The sequence below is a fragment of the Drosophila willistoni genome (assembly GCF_018902025.1).
Source record: "Drosophila willistoni isolate 14030-0811.24 chromosome XL unlocalized genomic scaffold, UCI_dwil_1.1 Seg141, whole genome shotgun sequence".
Classification (NCBI taxonomy): Eukaryota; Metazoa; Arthropoda; class Insecta; order Diptera; family Drosophilidae; genus Drosophila; species Drosophila willistoni.
Genome location: NW_025814052.1, coordinates 11,405,683 through 11,423,508, shown reverse-complemented (window position 1 = coordinate 11,423,508; position 17,826 = coordinate 11,405,683).

Genomic DNA, 17,826 nt, shown 5'->3' with positions numbered 1-17,826 from the left:
ACAACCAAGAACAAGACAAAGCTGACAAGTTGTCAGAACGAAACAAAAAAAAAACACAAAAAAAAACAAAATGGTTGAACTAACAATTGCCAAGTGTAGGAAAAGTATGTAGTTACATTTTACATTTACATTCTCTCGAGTCGAGCTCAAATTACTTTAACTATGATATATCATATAGAAGGGACTGGGTCTTACTTCTCCTTTATTGTTGGAGAACAAAATTGTTGAGCTGATAACACAAAATCATAAACTCTCCATAATAGAGATTGTCCCCCCACCGCCTACAACCGACATGCAAGGGGCAAGGCTTAGGGAAATTGTGCTCCTTCCTTCCTGTTTCTCGCCCACTCTCCGTGCTCTACTTAAAACGCTCTTTCAATTGCAAAGTGCTCGGGTGTTTGGATATCAATGTCAACGCCTGGGGAGGGGAAACTGCATTAAAAGCATAGTATATATACTATATACATATACATATATATATGTATGTATATAATTTATGTGCGTTTCCTGCCTGCATGCCACTTGCCAGCTTTTTGCTTTGTCATTGAGTATGCATCATCATCATCATCATCATCATGATCATTATGATCATAATTATTGTTTATTGTAATTTGTAATTCGTTCGCGGGTCTCGAGATTTACTTCCTGCTCTTGAAATGAAGATGCAAGATCACTGAGGATGAAGATCAGATTTCGGTGCAACAGAGTGAGAAAGAGCTACCCTCTCTCATGCTTACCCCCCCCTTTATGGTGTCACCCCAATGCCTCAATGTCAAGTTGAAATCTCCCCACGCGAATCGTCTGAGTCGTAATTAATTTGTATCGACACGCCCACAGCGGATTGTAACGGAGTGTTGTAACTAGTTCACTCCTTTCCCCACTCTCGACTCCTCTCATCCAACTCCCACTATCCCCCCATCCCGCTCCCCATCTCATGCATTGCTTTTGATGCACCACCGCTATCTTCATTCCGTCCAGACTTATAATTCACATTGTGCAGCAACAACAGAGAGTAAAAGAGAGAGAGAGAGAGAGAGAGAGAGATATGGAGAGTGAGTCTCAATTGTAAGTAGCTACATATGTATTGTTTATACAATATTTATAGGGGATTATGTCATTTAACAAAACGCGATTGTTTGCTCATTCACACAGTTTTTCTTTTCTTTCTTTATCGAAAGCATTTCCAGCCGTCTGGTCTGGGTCTATGTCAAATATGAAAAATTAACCAGTCACCCCACAATCAAGGCATGAAAGAAAACATCAATGCATTGTTATCGATAGATAGACACGACCATGGCACACCGATTAGTTGTACATATTTTATATCAGTTATAATCCCATCTGATCAGTTATCTTCAGCTATTAATATCATATAGTAATCTGATCTGTTAAAGATATTATAAACGAAAGATCAACATTTTGAGACATTTGTTATCGATTATCGAGTCCTACATACATATATCGATTTCATAGTCGATTTTAAAGCTGAATAACTAGTTTCTATGGCTTGATTTAAAATATTCGATACTTATCAAGAATATTTAGTAACCATTTCTACTAACAATTCTGGTATTCTACAATAAATGAGTGCGATAATCATTTAATAGAGTTATGAGAATAAAATTGCCTACGATATGACGCTTAATTGTAACATCTTTTTGATATACGTCTGTATTTATCAATATTATAATAATCAAAGTGATTAAAATGTAGGAAAATAATTAACAAAGACAAATCGTAAACAATTAATCGGTAATTAATCCACAATACGCAATTGTTGGTTTATATATATGTATGTATATGTACATAAGTAGGTTGTTCCCTCCTTCGCCTCCTCTTCCCTGACACGCCAACTCATGAGTCGGTTATCCAGAGTCTATCCCTTAAAGGGGCTTAGTCACTGCTTTTCGACTAATTTTTGTTCTTATTTGTGTGTGTGAGAGTGTGCGTGTGGTTGTGTATGGCTTTTTGTTTAAGTCATTGATATCTACATACATATATAATATTATTCTTTTACACATATGTTATGTGCCATTTGGTTGACTGGCTTAGATTTTGTGGCTTACCGCTATGATTATGCATAATTTTCATATTTATATTTAATACATTTGTTGGAAACAAAGAGATAGAATGAGAGAGGGGGAGTTGGGGTTGGGGGTAGAGGAAAATATAGCATGAATTGTCGACTTTGCCACTGAACTGATTTTGTTATTGTTACTTGGCAAATAGTCAGTCACTCAGTTAGTCAGTTTTCTTCTTACTTTTATATAATTTATATAAATAATTTATATATAATTTCTTTGTCTTCTGATCTGATCTCTCTCTCTCTCTCTCTCTCTCTCTCTCTCTGTGTGTATATGGATCGTAATCGCTATGCTAAGCTTAGGCTAATCCCAAGTAAAATAATACAAAAGACTAAAGAACAAAAGTCAATGCAGCTGTTTAGACTCCCATCTGTGTGTAGGCAAGGGGCGTTTGGTAATGGATGATTGGTTTAATTATAGACCAAGCTGCTCCCCTCCTCCCCCTTCATCCGAGTAGTCAGTGTGAACAATGCAGTTTGCATAATGAGTATTCAAACATCTCCAATGTACATAAATACAATAATTATGTGGGTTTCACGTGAAGGCTAAGTAAACCCCAATATAGGGTCGGGGCTAACTACGGTCACAATAAATTCATTAAACAATTAAATCTTGAAAATTATACCCATGTTTATATAGTATTTATATTATTGTTGTTTCCAAAAAAACATTAAGAAAAATCACAAAAATTCACAATCTGAGGAATTTGTTTACGAATTGATGGAAAGAAACTTTGCATGAGAAAAGATGTAGTTATAGTTAGGATCTTATCGAAAGGATATAAATTTCCAAGTTAATTTTAAACCATTTCAATGGATTTTCACTTTGTATCCTTATTGTACTCCTTTGCGATTCCTTTCATTCATCTTTTTCTAAGCCACCCTGTATATTCTTGGCAACTGTTTTAGTTAGCATCACCTTTATCTCAAAGTGTATTCAACTTGAAATTCTAAAGCTTTCACATAATACTTGTGACAATATTGACCGTGCGTTTATATCATTAGAGCTAAGCAAGTATTGGATGATAAATGCTATTGAAAAATTAAGTTCAACTTATAACTAACTGTTGAGCAACTGTTGAGCAAATCAACTGTTTACTTCTTGTTAACTAATAATAAACTGCTAAAAATTGACTATTTACGGAAACGATGAGTAACACAAAACTGAACACATTAATTTTAAAACTTTTTTCAAGGCAAGTCTCCTCTCCAATAAGGAAAGATGGGTCGAGTTTTCGAGATCAATAACTTGGTTGTATCTCAATCGATCTGTAGTTAAGATGCCATCAAAGCTAATCAATCCACAACTGTTCTGTGAGAGGGACCTTATTGGGTCAAGGTGAGACCTGCGTCGTGTAGTCTACTGGTTAAACCTTATTCAATTTAATCTCAAGAAGGGAATTTCGGGAATCGACCAATTGACTAAAAAGTCGTCCCATTTTAGAACCTTGTAAATGGCTAATAGAGTAGATAAAAGGGATGGCTTAGCTCTTTTTGGGTTTAGATTATGTTCTTGTAAATGTGTCAAAAGTGATAATTTATGTTTTAATATCTGGATATTCTGAATTTTTATCGTAGAGTGTTATGTGATTGTAAGCGCTTGAGTTGATAAGAATGAAATATCTGTTGAAATTCCTAACAAAGATTTTTCGCTTCCTATTTTTGCTTTGTTAAATTGTTTATAAATTTAAATTTAATTGACCTATAAAAATGATTGCCTTTTGTTGATAATGATCATGTCTTGATGATGGCTTTATGAGTGAGAGTAATTTTTGCAAATTATAGGAAGAACGGAAAAGTTTTTCATCATCATCATCATAATCATCAGCATTGGGAAAGGGGAAAAAACCTAGACAGTTTATTATGATAAGGCTGATTTTATAAACACATTTTTTTCTTCTTTTTATTAATGCTAATCACTTTTCGACACAAGCCGTCAGATGTTCAAATGTTCAGTAAGATCCATTCGTTTATATGGCATTTAGGAACTTTGACTTTGAAATTGAGCATAAAATACACTTTTGCTTTCAAAAGAATACAAAAGAGACACAGAATAAGACAGGGCAAAGCAATAAAATGGTTTGAAAGCAAAGTTCGTTTTGGTTTTGTGGTAAAAGAAGAACATTTTGCCCAGAAACAGTCGAAAGGAGAATGAAATCCTTTTACATATGCCATGAGAGTAACCCCAGTTTAACTTTAATTACATCTTAGTTTAGGTAAAATAAAAAATTCTAAGGTCTCTGGCTATATATTTAATCTTTGGACAAGTTCATTTGTTCATTTGCTTGGCATCCATTAGCCAGAGTTCATCTATTCATTTGGCCAAATCCCACTTTTATCTTACATCTGACTGTCATCTTAAGTTACCAGTCATCTCACTCACTATGCCCCTTTTGCCCCGCTGCGCTTGTGTTGTGGCTCCTGTGTGATTCTCCATCTGTCCATTCAGTCCTTGACCTTGACAAGACAAAAAGCAATGCTGAATAAATGTTTATATTCCGGCCATAGACCTGACCCTATCCATAGGGCAACATTGTTATTGTTCATTTTGAATGAAAATTGAAAAATTCATTTTTAAACAATTGTTTACATGACACTGGGTAAATGGACAGAACCACACACACACACACACACACACACACACATACATTCACATAAATGAAGGGAAGGGTAATGGTACATAGAAGGAAGAAGTGATGGGGAATGAACTCTAAGCACAAAGTCGAAAAGTTGAAAGATAAATAAACGCCCAAGTGCAAATAGGCAAAAAACAGCAACATCAACAACATCAACAGCAGCAACAACAATTAAAGACACATATCAACAACAACAACACCAACACATATCGAATATAAATAAAAGAGCAAACAAATTGATCAAAGACAACTTAGACAAAGTTAACGTAGACCTTAAATCTATCCTTTTATAATCAGAAATATATAATTAAAAGATAGTAAATAGACAGAAGATAGATAGAAGATAGATAGAAGATAGATGGAAGATACATAGAAGATAGATAGAAAATAGATAGAAGATAGATAGAAGATAGATAGAAGATAGATAGAAGATAGATAGAAGATAGATAGAAGATAGATAGAAGATAGATAGAAGATAGATAGAAGATAGATAGAAGATAGATAGAAGATAGATAGAAGATAGATAGAAGATAGATAGAAGATAGATAGAAGATAGATAGAAGATAGATAGAAGATAGATAGAAGATAGATAGAAGATAGATAGAAGATAGATAGAAGATAGATAGAAGATAGATAGAAGATAGATAGAAGATAGATAGAAGATAGATAGAAAAAAAAAAGATAGAAGATAGATAGAAGATAGATAGAAGATAGATAGAAGATAGATAGAAGATAGATAGAAGATAGATAGAAGATAGATAGAAGATAGATAGAAGATAGATAGATGATGGATACAAGAGTATAAAATCTTCGTTTCAAATCAAATGCTCATTTCTAATCAATTGCTTTTATTTCTGTACAAAAAGGCGTTAAAAAAAAAAACTTGCAAACTTCTACGAGTTCATTTGATGTTTAATTTTCTGCCCAATGGCGTTTAAATCGAAAAAAAAACTAAGTAAATAAAATCATTTTGTTATTTTAACTATTTTCTGTTTATTTACGATTTGAGCTAGGCAAATTTATTATTCTGACCTTTAGTTTTCAGTTTTGTCTAATGTATATGTATGTATGTATATTAGTCTTCCTGATTAGATTGAAATGACTGAAGAGAGAGTATTTGGCCTGACAGCTGCTGACCGACAGCAAAAAAAAAAAAAATATATATACTTTATATGGTCGGAAATGCTTCCTTCTATGCGTTGCACACTTCTGACCAAAATTAATATACCCTTTTTGCAAGGGTATAACAACCGCACAAACTTTTAGTGAGCTGCTTATCTTTAGGAAATAAGGAGCGAAAATAGTGTGGCTGCATATTTATAATTATACCAGAGGGACGGGGCTAACTTTGACCGCGTCAAAGTTTGTATACCCTTGCAAGTTTTTTGGTAACTCTTTCCTTTTCAAAGTGGAAAAACGTTTTATCTAAAAAGGCTAATGTTTGCGAAAGAATGGCCAACAATCTTAGCATAGGAAATAACGAAGATATTGATCAATGTCACTGTTTTCCACCGATCGTTCCTATGGGAGCTATGTGATATAGTAACCCGATATTTATCAAATTCGGCAGTCATTAACAGATATACTAAACTAACAAATATTTAATTTGAAAGCAATCGCGTCAAAAGTAACGAAGTTTTTGACAAAAGTCACTGTTTTCGACCGATCGTTCCTATGGGAGCTATATGATATAGTCACCCGATCTTGATCAAATTTGGCATTGTCGTTTATACGTATAACTAACTCACCAATATTAAATTTCACGACAATAGCTCAAAAAATAACGAAGTTATTGAGAAAAGTCACTGTTCGTGACTTTGGCGTTTGTATGGGAGCTATATGATATAGTGATCCGATCCGGCTGAATCCGAGATATACAACGCCTGCAGTATATACAAGCCTACATGCGAAATTTCAGCTCTGTAGCTCTTACGGTCTAGGAGGAGTTTGCGTTGATCCAGACGGACGGACGGACGGACGGACGGACGGACGGACGGACATGGCTATTTGAACTCGTCTCGTCGTGCTGAGCAAGAATATATATACTTTATATGGTCGGAGATGCTTCCTTCTATGCGTTGCACACTTCTGACCAAAATTAATATACCCTTTTTGCAAGGGTATAATAAAGAAAAAGTGTCTGCCAAATGGATGGACAACAGAAGCTGCTAACCTAAACATGAAACAAGATGATAAGCTGCTTGGCTGCATCAGGACAAGCCATAAGGATGAGGATGAGAATGAGGATGAGAAGGCAGCGGTGGCGACTTGAGTGTAAACTGATATCTAAGGCCTGCTGTCACCATGGTGGCAGCAGCAGCAGCAGCAACATCGTCATCATCATCATCATCTCTTGGGGCAATTCTTCAACAACATTTTCCATTTTGCTATTTATAGCTAATTATAATTTATTTTCAAACAAAACTTGAAAAAGGCGAGAAAATATATATATATATAAAAAGTATATAAAGTATGTATAGATATATATATATTTTTGTATAAACTTTTGCTCTCACACAACTCTGTTACAGATATTCTCAACTTAATGCAATACAAATCGAATAGACGATACTCTGTAGACACAGAGATGAATATATCTAGGCACACAGAAACTTATGTTGATCTAATATAAATGAAACTTTCATATGGATTGATATTGAATATGTTATAGGTTTAGAATATGCCCAATAAATTCTCAGACTTAATTGACGGAAAAACATTTCATTGAACCCAATATACCCATTAAACAAACGACTACAGGATGTTTAAGTAAATATACGATATATATGTACATACATATATATACTTTTACTCGTGCCCACTTGCTTTTTGGTGGAGTTGTTTTCTGTATTATTTTATTTATTTTAACTTTTAGCATGACACGATCTTGACTTGCTCCAAAAAGCAGCAGCGGCATCGCCAACAGCAAAAAAAAAAAAACAGCGAATTTAAATATATGCAGGACTCTGGGGCTAACAAATCAAACAAATTGTCATTTAGTGTATATTGTTTAGCCTGACCCACAAAAGATGGATGGAAAGAAAGAATGAAAAACCAAAATCAAAATCATCAGCGTAATTGATACTTGATCTCTGTGTTGAAGCGTATAAAAAGCCACTTTAGGCATCGACTATTACGTCACCTTGAGTCGGAGTCACAGTCTGAGACTGAGAGCCAAAGTCCGAGTCCAAATCCGAATCCAAATCCGTATCGGACCAAAGTCATCATCATGAGCATCAGCTCGAGAATGAATGAAAAAGCAAAATCAATGTGTGAGCAAATGTGAGAAAAGTAAACAAAGAAAATACTCTAACAATGCGTTTTATTGGATTACAACTTACAAATGAACCGTTGTTTCTATAACTTTATTATAAGTTTAAAATTTTAGAAAATTTACAAATCGAAGCAACGTATTTGAAAACATTTCTAGCTTAAAATATTTAACAACTTATCCTTTGAACATTTTCAGCTGGAAAACTTGTAAAGGTTTCTTGAAATATTAAAATTTACTATACAGTTCGACCAATTTCGATTGCAAACCAATAAAAGTTCAAAAAAGTCTCTGAAATATTATTTTTAAGCGGGTTCTTTTCCTCTAAGCTTCAAATTCGCAACTGGTTTTAGCAATAAGAAGAAAACTCTAGCTCTCTCTTAGGTTAGGGTATTTGTTGGCTCAATCAAATCATTTGATTAAAACTACATAAAAAAATCTTTAACTGAATCAAAATCAAAAAGGCGACAACCATATGAGTTGGTCAATACGAGTTGACTTGATCTCTCAGCCATAACAACAACAACAACAAAAACAACGAACCAAGCTGACTTTGCATCAGATTTTGAAATGAAAACGAAACAGCTGTTCGATTTTGAGAGATTTTCAGATTGAAAAACTGGTCATACAACTGTCTCTCAACTCTCTTACTTCTCTTGCTCTCCTCTCGCTCTCTCTCTCTCTCACTGTTTCGCTCCCTTTCCCACACACACACAAATATTTGTCTCATTTGTTTCAATTTGGAATTCTTATTTTGTATTTTTCCCTTGTTGTCTTGTTTAATTAATCAGTTTTAATTTTACTTTTAATTTGGAATTTTTTTTTTTTTTTTTGTATTTTTTGTTATGTTTCTTTGGTGGTTTCATTTGTTTTTGTTGGTTGTAGTTTTCGCTGTGTGGCTCGGACCGACACGACGACCCTTGACAAGAACAAGAATACAAAACAAAGCACATAAAAAAATACCTCAAAATGCGGTTTTTTGTCTTTTTTACTTTTTAACTTAACTAAAATGTCCTGCGGTAAATAAAGTTTTTAGCTGAGAACAAAATGAAATGCATTTGAATGTGAAGCATGGGAAATACCCAAGAGAAGAAAAACCTCATCCTCCTCTTTAAGTGACAGGGAATTCCCCTTTGCACAGAGAGAATAAAAAAAAAAAAACCCTTCGATTGTCAGGCAATTGATTAAGATAGTGCAATAATGGGGGATTCCCTTGCTTCTTAAAGTATATTGATAACAAAAAAAAAAAAAGACACAACAAACTATGCAGATTGTGCCAGCAATTTAATAATATTATTGAGTTGTTGCCACAATGACTTTTAGCCAAGTTAGTACAGTTGAAAACTGAGCAGTGAAAGGAATGTATTTCATTCCCGTTTTCTCTCTCGCTCTCTGTCTGTCTGTGTCTCTGTCTCTTAGCTCTCGTTTGTTGGCATTTGTTACAATTGCATTTCACAATAACAAAGAAAACTTTGCCTTCCCACCCCACTTCCCCAATGGCCACTCTTCCCCCACTCACGGTGTCTCTTTCTCTCTCTGAAGTAAACGACTGTCAAACGTCAAGCATTTTGTTTGGTATTGAAATTCTAGACAAGATTGCGTTTAACTGCATTCACACTTATGTATCGTGTGAGTGTGTGTGTGTGTGTAAGAAGAGAGATGCCCTCAGATCACAATAGGGTTCTCCTATCCACCCCGTCCCACCGAAAGACAGCAGACTAAATGCAATCTGTCGTCGTCGAAAACAATCTCTCTGTCCTATACCACGAATTTTCGAAATCTGTCTATAAGAAAAAGGACAAAAATTGACTATAACTTTCGTACATACATAAAGTAGTTGAGTGGCCATGGGGAGCACTTTAAGTTAGTAAAGCAAAAATGTATAAACGTGGTGGAAAAATAGTTGGTCTTGTTGTTCTTTTTGGTTTGGCTATTAACCCACTGACAGACACAATTTCAATATCGATGGAGCTGAAGGAGGATGCTCTGCAATCCATTTCCAAGTCCATAAGCCCCATCTTCATGCCTTCCTCCCCCTCCCCCTCCCCATCGACCATTCGCATGGTCAACGAAAAAAAAAGAGGAGAAAAATTCAAAACCAACAAAAATTGCTTTAGCTTTGGGCTAGTTTATGGCGCTGCTTCACTACCATTTGGTGTGTGGAAGCGAGGGGGTGAGGCTGGGGGGACTGGTCAATGATTATTATGGCTTGGATAGAGGCTGTGAGGGTGGCGTGGGCGTGACTAGCAATTGTTAACGATTGCAATAGCAAACGGCGATTCGATTGCAAAAATGCATCAACTGCAAAAAAAAGCAGTTGCCAAATGTAAGGCAAAACGATATCGACCAGGCTTATGACCAGTAAGCTAATCAATTGATTAACTGATAACTTATCCAACTGCTTACGAAATATTAACAAAAGCGACAAACAAAACTAATTACAACCCATTAGACACGTTTAACGTAATACGTTTAACCCCCATCATTTTTATACGAAAACCATATTACGGATCTATTTCAAACCAAAATGCAAGTTCTAGAGTTGAGTTACATCATCCCATGAAACACTCGGGGAATCAAATGTTTGACATTTTTTTAATACAATACATATGTAAGTATACATATAAATATGTAGAAATAAAAAACCCCCTGAAACTAATCTGACACAGATCGTCAAAAATGAGTCAAATCCCAGAACCAGAGACCAGAGACTTTTCTAATAGATTATGATCCGAATATGTTGTATATGTTCAGATCTGCTCTGGTTTTGGGAGATATTTTCAGGAGATAACTTTAAAATTTAAAAATTTGAACAGTTCAATAGGAATATCGAAAGTCTTGGGGCAGGATCCGTTAAAAATTTACATATATGGTATAAATTCCCCAAAGCGACACTTAAAAATTATCTTCTTTAAAACTAAAACTTGATTGGTTGAATTACGTCTTAAGATATAATATAAATCAAACGTTTTGTTTGCCAGCTCGAAGTCAATATAAAGTTTTTTAACTTTTTGACTTTCCAATGTACTAAAAACTCCTTCGGTAATCTTCTTCAGAAGATTATTTTTACACGTTCTTCCCGATTTGTGATTTCTATATAGGTTTTAAATATATATTTCAAAAACAATTTGCATAAAATGAGAGTCTAGACTCTAGATTTCTGATAATGAAGTTAAGTGAACTATCAATTAACTATGCCTATGATCCTGGCTGATCAGAAAATTGGCAAATCTATATAATTCTTTTAAAAATGAGTGAAACTTTGAAAAAAATAAAACAAGATCACAGAATATGTATTCGGAGTTATTTGAAATGGTTTTGAATCACGCGCCCATCACTAGATCTTATCTCTTCACATGGCATTTTCCTCTCCAAACATCAACATGATCATGATCATCCTCTCTCTCTCTCTCTCTGCGTTTGCTCTCTTTCTCTATCTCTCCCTCTCCCTCTCTCTATGCAGGAGTACAAGATCGAGAGAGAGAGCCAGATTGGCGACAACCATGCAGATAGAGATGTGTGTGTTGGAGGATCGCTTGCAGTTGTTTTCTGTGTGTATCTGCATCTGCATCTTAAGAATTCCACTTAAATAGAATTCAATGCACAAAGATTGCTTAAAATTTACTCACTTTTCTTTTTTGGGTTTTCTTTTAATTTCTGTTGTGATGAATTAAAAACACAATATGCAAATACGATGAATAAAAAAATACAAGAAACAAAAAAAAAAAAGAACACAAAACTAATTAAAACAACACAAACTTAATTGCACGCACAGTAAAAAAAAAAAAACACACACACACACAAACACACTCACATACATGTATGTATTTCTTTTTATACACACACACACGCACACAAACAAACACCGACTCAATGGAAAACAAAAAGTTACTTTTAATTTTTGTTTTGTTTTTTATTTTATATGATTATTTGTATTATTTATTTACTTTTTGTTTTGGCTAGACAATTGGGCTAGATGATGAGGGTTTTGCGGGTTTAACTCTCGATGATACCCAAAAGGGGGTGTGGAGGGGGGGAACAGAGGTCGGCAGGTGAATTTCCACCTGTTTTTATTGGGCGACGACGCGTCGTCGTCGTCGGTTTGTTATAGTTTTTAGTTCAAGTCAAAAGAATGCAACTAAAACGCACAGCAGCAACTACAACAACAACAACAACCACAAAACAAGAGAAAAAAAATTAATGTTTCGCCTTTGCACTAGTTGCTGCTGCCGTCGCTGTCGCCGTCGCAGTCGCTGTCGACGCGTCGCTGCCGCTTGCTGTTACTTGGAAATCAAAAGTCAACTTTGACTGTTGCTTTTGTTTTTGTTCTTAGTTTTTTGTTGTTTGGTTCTTATCGCACGTTCTTTAGTTTTTTTTTCTTTTGTTTTTTATTTTGGATTTTTTGTGTGTTTTGTTTAGTTTTTGTTTGCAGCTTTTGAATTTTTGAATCGCTTTGCTTTACTCACTAGACGGCTTTAGTTTAGTTTATTAACTTTCAAATTTCAAATACTTTTATTGTTATTAGTAATTCTGAATAAATTCTTGTCCCACAGCTGTTTATTTGGCGCGCCGTTTTTGAAACGAATGAGTAAGAAATTTAAAAAAAAAATTACCGGCTTTTCGACTTTCTTTCCGCGGCACACGACCGCCGTTCTGTGCGTTCGAATTCAATTTGAAAAAACAAAACAAAAAAAACGGCCGATTTCAAATTTCAGATGTTGGCTCAAACACGTTGGCGTTGCAGGTTTGTTACTTGCAACGTGTATGACATTCTCCCCATGCACAGACATGTTCATTCCCAGTATTTGAATGTTCAGCAGGGCCGAACTTATGGGAATTGCAGGGCTAAGAGGGCTCAAAGACTTTGAGTGGGAGAACATTTTGTTGTAAGATTTTCGAAAAGTGTACAAAAATTGTTCAAAAATTACCTAATCTAGAATTTGTCAACTTGTGCTGTTGCTGCTTTATTTTCAATATTCTTGGGGACAGGTGGGATGAAGTCTAATCAATCACTTAATCCACCCCTGACTGAGATTCCATTATTTGTTCACAAAAACGTTTTTCTCCATTGCCGTTTGTTTGTTTTAAGTAGTTTTATTAAATTTAGATAGATTTTAATCGGCTTCAAAAAACAAAAGACAAAATATAACATATGTATGTATGTATGTATAATAATTACAAGTAAATTTTAGTTCAAATTTAGCTTACAAAAAAATACCACAAACTTTTAAAGTCCTTTGTGTTTAGTCCTATCAAATCTGTGGCATATCCTTTAAAAAGGATTATAAATCTGCAAGGAATTCACAAGAACTGCAATGCCTTGTTTATGGTCAACGATTTTAGTTGCTCCCAGTATTTCAAACTCTTTGATCCACTTCTTTTTGCTGCTCCCACTATTGTTGGACAACAGGTTTGACGCTGTTTCATACAAAAACGGCGAACAAAACACAACAGGTTCGCTAAACGGCATCTAGAGGTGAGACAAAATGCCAACTATCGCACAACAATTCACGACACACACGAGAAAAATTCTTAAAATTCTTTTAAGGATACTTAGAAGGGGTATTCAATATTTAAATGTAATTAATAGTGTATTTTCAGACATATTCTAATTGTAAATTATGTCATCAATGTATTATATATCATCAAGTAAGGGTTCAGGGAGTTCCAGACCCATTACTTCTTAGGCTACTAGAACCTCAATAAATCGGTCTTGGCTATAAGTGGCGAACTTGAATTTTGAATTTGTATGTGTTTAAGAGGTAAAATATCATCCTTATGAAAAGAAATTAGATATTTCCCTTCCAAAAAACAAAGTTTACCCATTTCCGCTTATAATCCCACAAAAACTTTATCTGAGAAACGATTATCTGTTATATATATTAAAATTTTCAGAATATAGTAAGACACAGCGATAGATAAATTGTGATACCGAAAATTTCAATACCTAATTAAAGATTACAATCATTAAGGATATAAGGATATGTTTTAAAAAGTGCTTTTACCCATTTTCGGAAATAGCAAAATATCGTTTAGAACAATGCAGAAATTCAATATGCAAAAATCAAATTTTTATAACTAGATTGGGGTAAGAAAATACTCCGAACTACTAGGGAAATACTTAAATATATGCTTAATATATTATCTTAAAAATACTTAAATATATGCTTAACATATTATCTTAAAAATACTTTACATACTTATCTTCTTTTAATATTAAAAGACCTTATAACAACTAGATATTCGATATTCATTTTTATTACAACATTCAAATCAAATAACTCAAATGTTAAATTCGTTGTTTGTTTTTTAATCATTAAGGGTTTTCAAAATGTTGTAAACTTTTTAATTTCCATGCCACGTGTATTTCTTACATTCAAAATTAAACAAAAACCAAACAAAAGCCTTTCAGTCATTATCATATTTTTGGATAATTACAAACTTTTACGGTCACTTTATCGCAACAAATACAAATTCAAAACAAAACAAACAAAACATAAAACGCAAATTATTTTCGGAACTTAATTTAATTTCCGCTGCCAACTCGTTGGCCAACTTTAACCGCAAAAATCAACGGCTTAAAAAAAAAAGCGACGAAACGTGACCGCTGACACTGATGATGTTCATTAGGACTAGATTAACTCGAGGGGGGGTGGGGGGTTACTGGGGTTATGATCCCGAAAATTATAAATAAACGGACAGAATTTACTCTAATTGAAAGTAGCAAGGACACTGCACAGTTTTTCTAGATTTTCCTCATTCTCATCAAGAAAATTGGCTAAGTGGCGATTCCGATTATTCGAAATCGCAAACGACTAATAAAGAATGTTTTTAGTACGGATCTAGTTGGACATTGATCTAGAGGAATTATTCCATTCATCAGATTTTGGCCAACATTTTGCTCTCTTTCTGGTCTCCGTTTCTCATGCAGTTGGAACATTCTTTGTCTCCTTTGGCAATATTTATCTTTATAAATCTTTGAGGCTGTCGAATTAAGCTCAGTTTGTTTCAACCAAACCCCCCACCCCCGCCACTCGGTGAGGAGAACGTGGGACGGGGAGGGGGACGGACAGAACAACATATTGAAGGCCATAATTCTTAGAAACTGCGCCATGCTGTCAATTAGTTGCAGTTGCCATGCAGTTCATCTCCGCTTGCCACATGCCACATGCCACATGCCACAACCGATATCCATGTCATTCGCGGCAACATTTTGTTTTGTGTTTTTCATTCTTTTTTTGTTTTTAAAGAAAACAATTCAGCAATTGGGTCGGGTCAACAATTACTGTAAAACTGATCAAATTGACACCGACACAATAAAGCTCAATAACAAAAACAGAGAGAGAGAGAGGGAGGAAATGAATAAATAAAAGAAAGGAATATACATAAATAATTGGGATTAAAATACGAGGACAAGCAAGGCAACAAATAAATGTCCTTCAGCCTGGAGAGAGCGAGAGAGAGAAAGAGAAGACTGTGAGAAATGCTGGCAACTTAATTACTACCCAGTTGCAGTCACCAATCACCAATCATGAATCCGGACAACTTGTATCCTCCAATTCAGCCAGCTGAATTTGCAACAGGTTTCATTTGGCCCAAAGAGGAGCACGAAAACAAAAAAAAAAGGTTGGCAAGTTGTGGAGGTGTTTGCTACTTGCATTACATTCATTTGCTGGCCATGTTGCACGTTGACTAATTGCCTTTTTGTAACCAGGATGAATGCTCGTTAGTAGGCCCCCAGGAGCCAGTTGAGCCAGCCAGCAGTCACTCCGCAGTACGAATCCAAGACTGATGCGTTTAATTTGAAAACTGAGTGGCTGCAAGAGACTAGAGGGGGCAGGGGGTGGGTATTGCCATTACAATGGCACACAATTGTGTCCTTGTTCTGGCATCTCTTCTCCTCCTTTCTACTTCTCTCCTCCATCTTGTCTCGTGTGTCCGTTCTCCGAGTGGCATTTGATTTCACAGCCTCAAACAGAAACTCAATTTGTAAAACATTATTATGCTGAACTTAACAAGCGATACTTATTAATATCAGACAATAAGTTGAATTATATATCTATATATAAATATATTGCGATGCATTATGCAAGTCATCGATGAGTTAAACTAACTTCCAATTAAAATAAAAGTACAAAAGATAATTCAAGTGGTCAAAGCAGTTGTCAGTTTTGCCTCCAAGTCATTTAAAGGACTTTGAAAGGACTAATGAATAAGTTGACAAGGATATTTGTATTTGAGAGATAAGTTAAATGGCAGTTACTTTTACTTACAGGCAAACCTTTTGAATTCAAATTATTTTGCTAATATTCTTTGTGGACACGTGAGGGACTGAAACACCCAACAGAGAATATAATAAAAATCCTTTATAAAGAATTTTCATATTTCCATATGACTTAAAAATTTATATAGATAATCAATGTGTAAGAAGATATATATATGCTTGAAACGGGCTGAAATGAAAATGAATCTGAAAATCTGTATTAACGAATCTTTTGCAGATTTCAATTTAATGCTTTAACGTTTTTTACTCTGAGATGAGCTAAATCAATCTATCAGCTGTTATTTTGAATTGCCAAGACAGGGGCTTATCGTGTGTGCAGGTGACTAGCATCTTATCACCCCCTTTTAATTCCCCCTCCACCCACATTTTCAGCCTCTTTTGATCGTCCTGATGGCATACCAATTCTCCTAACGTTTATTTATTTGCAACGCATTTATGATAACCAAGAGTGGGGGAATTTCATGTCGGCCAAGACAGGTGTTGGTTGTGTGTCTGTGTGTGTGAGTGTAAGGAGAAGACTTTTAATGCTTTGGCCACCATATAACTTCCGTTTTTATGCACTACCAAAAATAGATTGAAAGATTAGCCCACAGGACACTGACGACAGCGGCTAAAAACGTTGCGAATGACGATGTGGATGTGAATGAGAATGGGGATAAAGAGGACGCGTTCAAGTTTATGACACTCCATGGCCATAAAACATGCACTGACTCCAATCGACCTTAAAGAATACGCCCACCAATTTGAAGAAGTTGTCATTATATTAAGGCAAAACGTCCTCAAAACCACAAATATCCCATATGGGGGGGTGGGGGGTTAAATTCCTTTCCATTCGTATGCAAATGTGCTAGGACACATGTCATATCTAAGCTAGAGAGTGTGTGTGTGAGTGTGTGTGTAGATAACTCATCCTGTCTGACTCTCTCTTTCTGGGACCGCATTTTCATTTCTTTTCGATTTGGGTTTGAAATCTCCAACTGTCTGAAATTGAAGGTGACTTGGCCGTTTTGCCGTAAATTGATTACCCAACCAAAGTGATTTGACCAAGGGAACACACCAGAACAGTCCAGAGGCCAGTACCGGATTTAGCCAGCGAGGGTACTAACCGACTCCTTCTATCTTTGGCTTATCGCAAATTTGGTCGGCAACAAATCGATAACTGCGAAAACTGCACTAGACTTTCGATAATTTTTGCACACTATTATTACTTTTATCAGCGCTGATAAAAGGTTATCGATTTCGATAGAAGAATCGGACGTTTCTTCAGTCAAGTAGGCCATGCAATTTGTAAATGCTTTGTCGGAGTTATTCTCATAGATTTTCCTGAATTGTTTCATCAGATGGCTCCAAGCACTTGAGCAGTAAACATCTCAACTTATTTTCCTTATTTTTTGATCTGCCTCGTATTATTTAAAGAGTTTTAAAACGGAAATACAGTCTATTTTCATCGGTGTTGATTGGGATATTGGGAAGTAAATATCCCAACTTATTTTCCTTATTTTTTGATCTGCCTCGTATTATTTAAAGAGTTTTAAAACGGAAATACAATCCG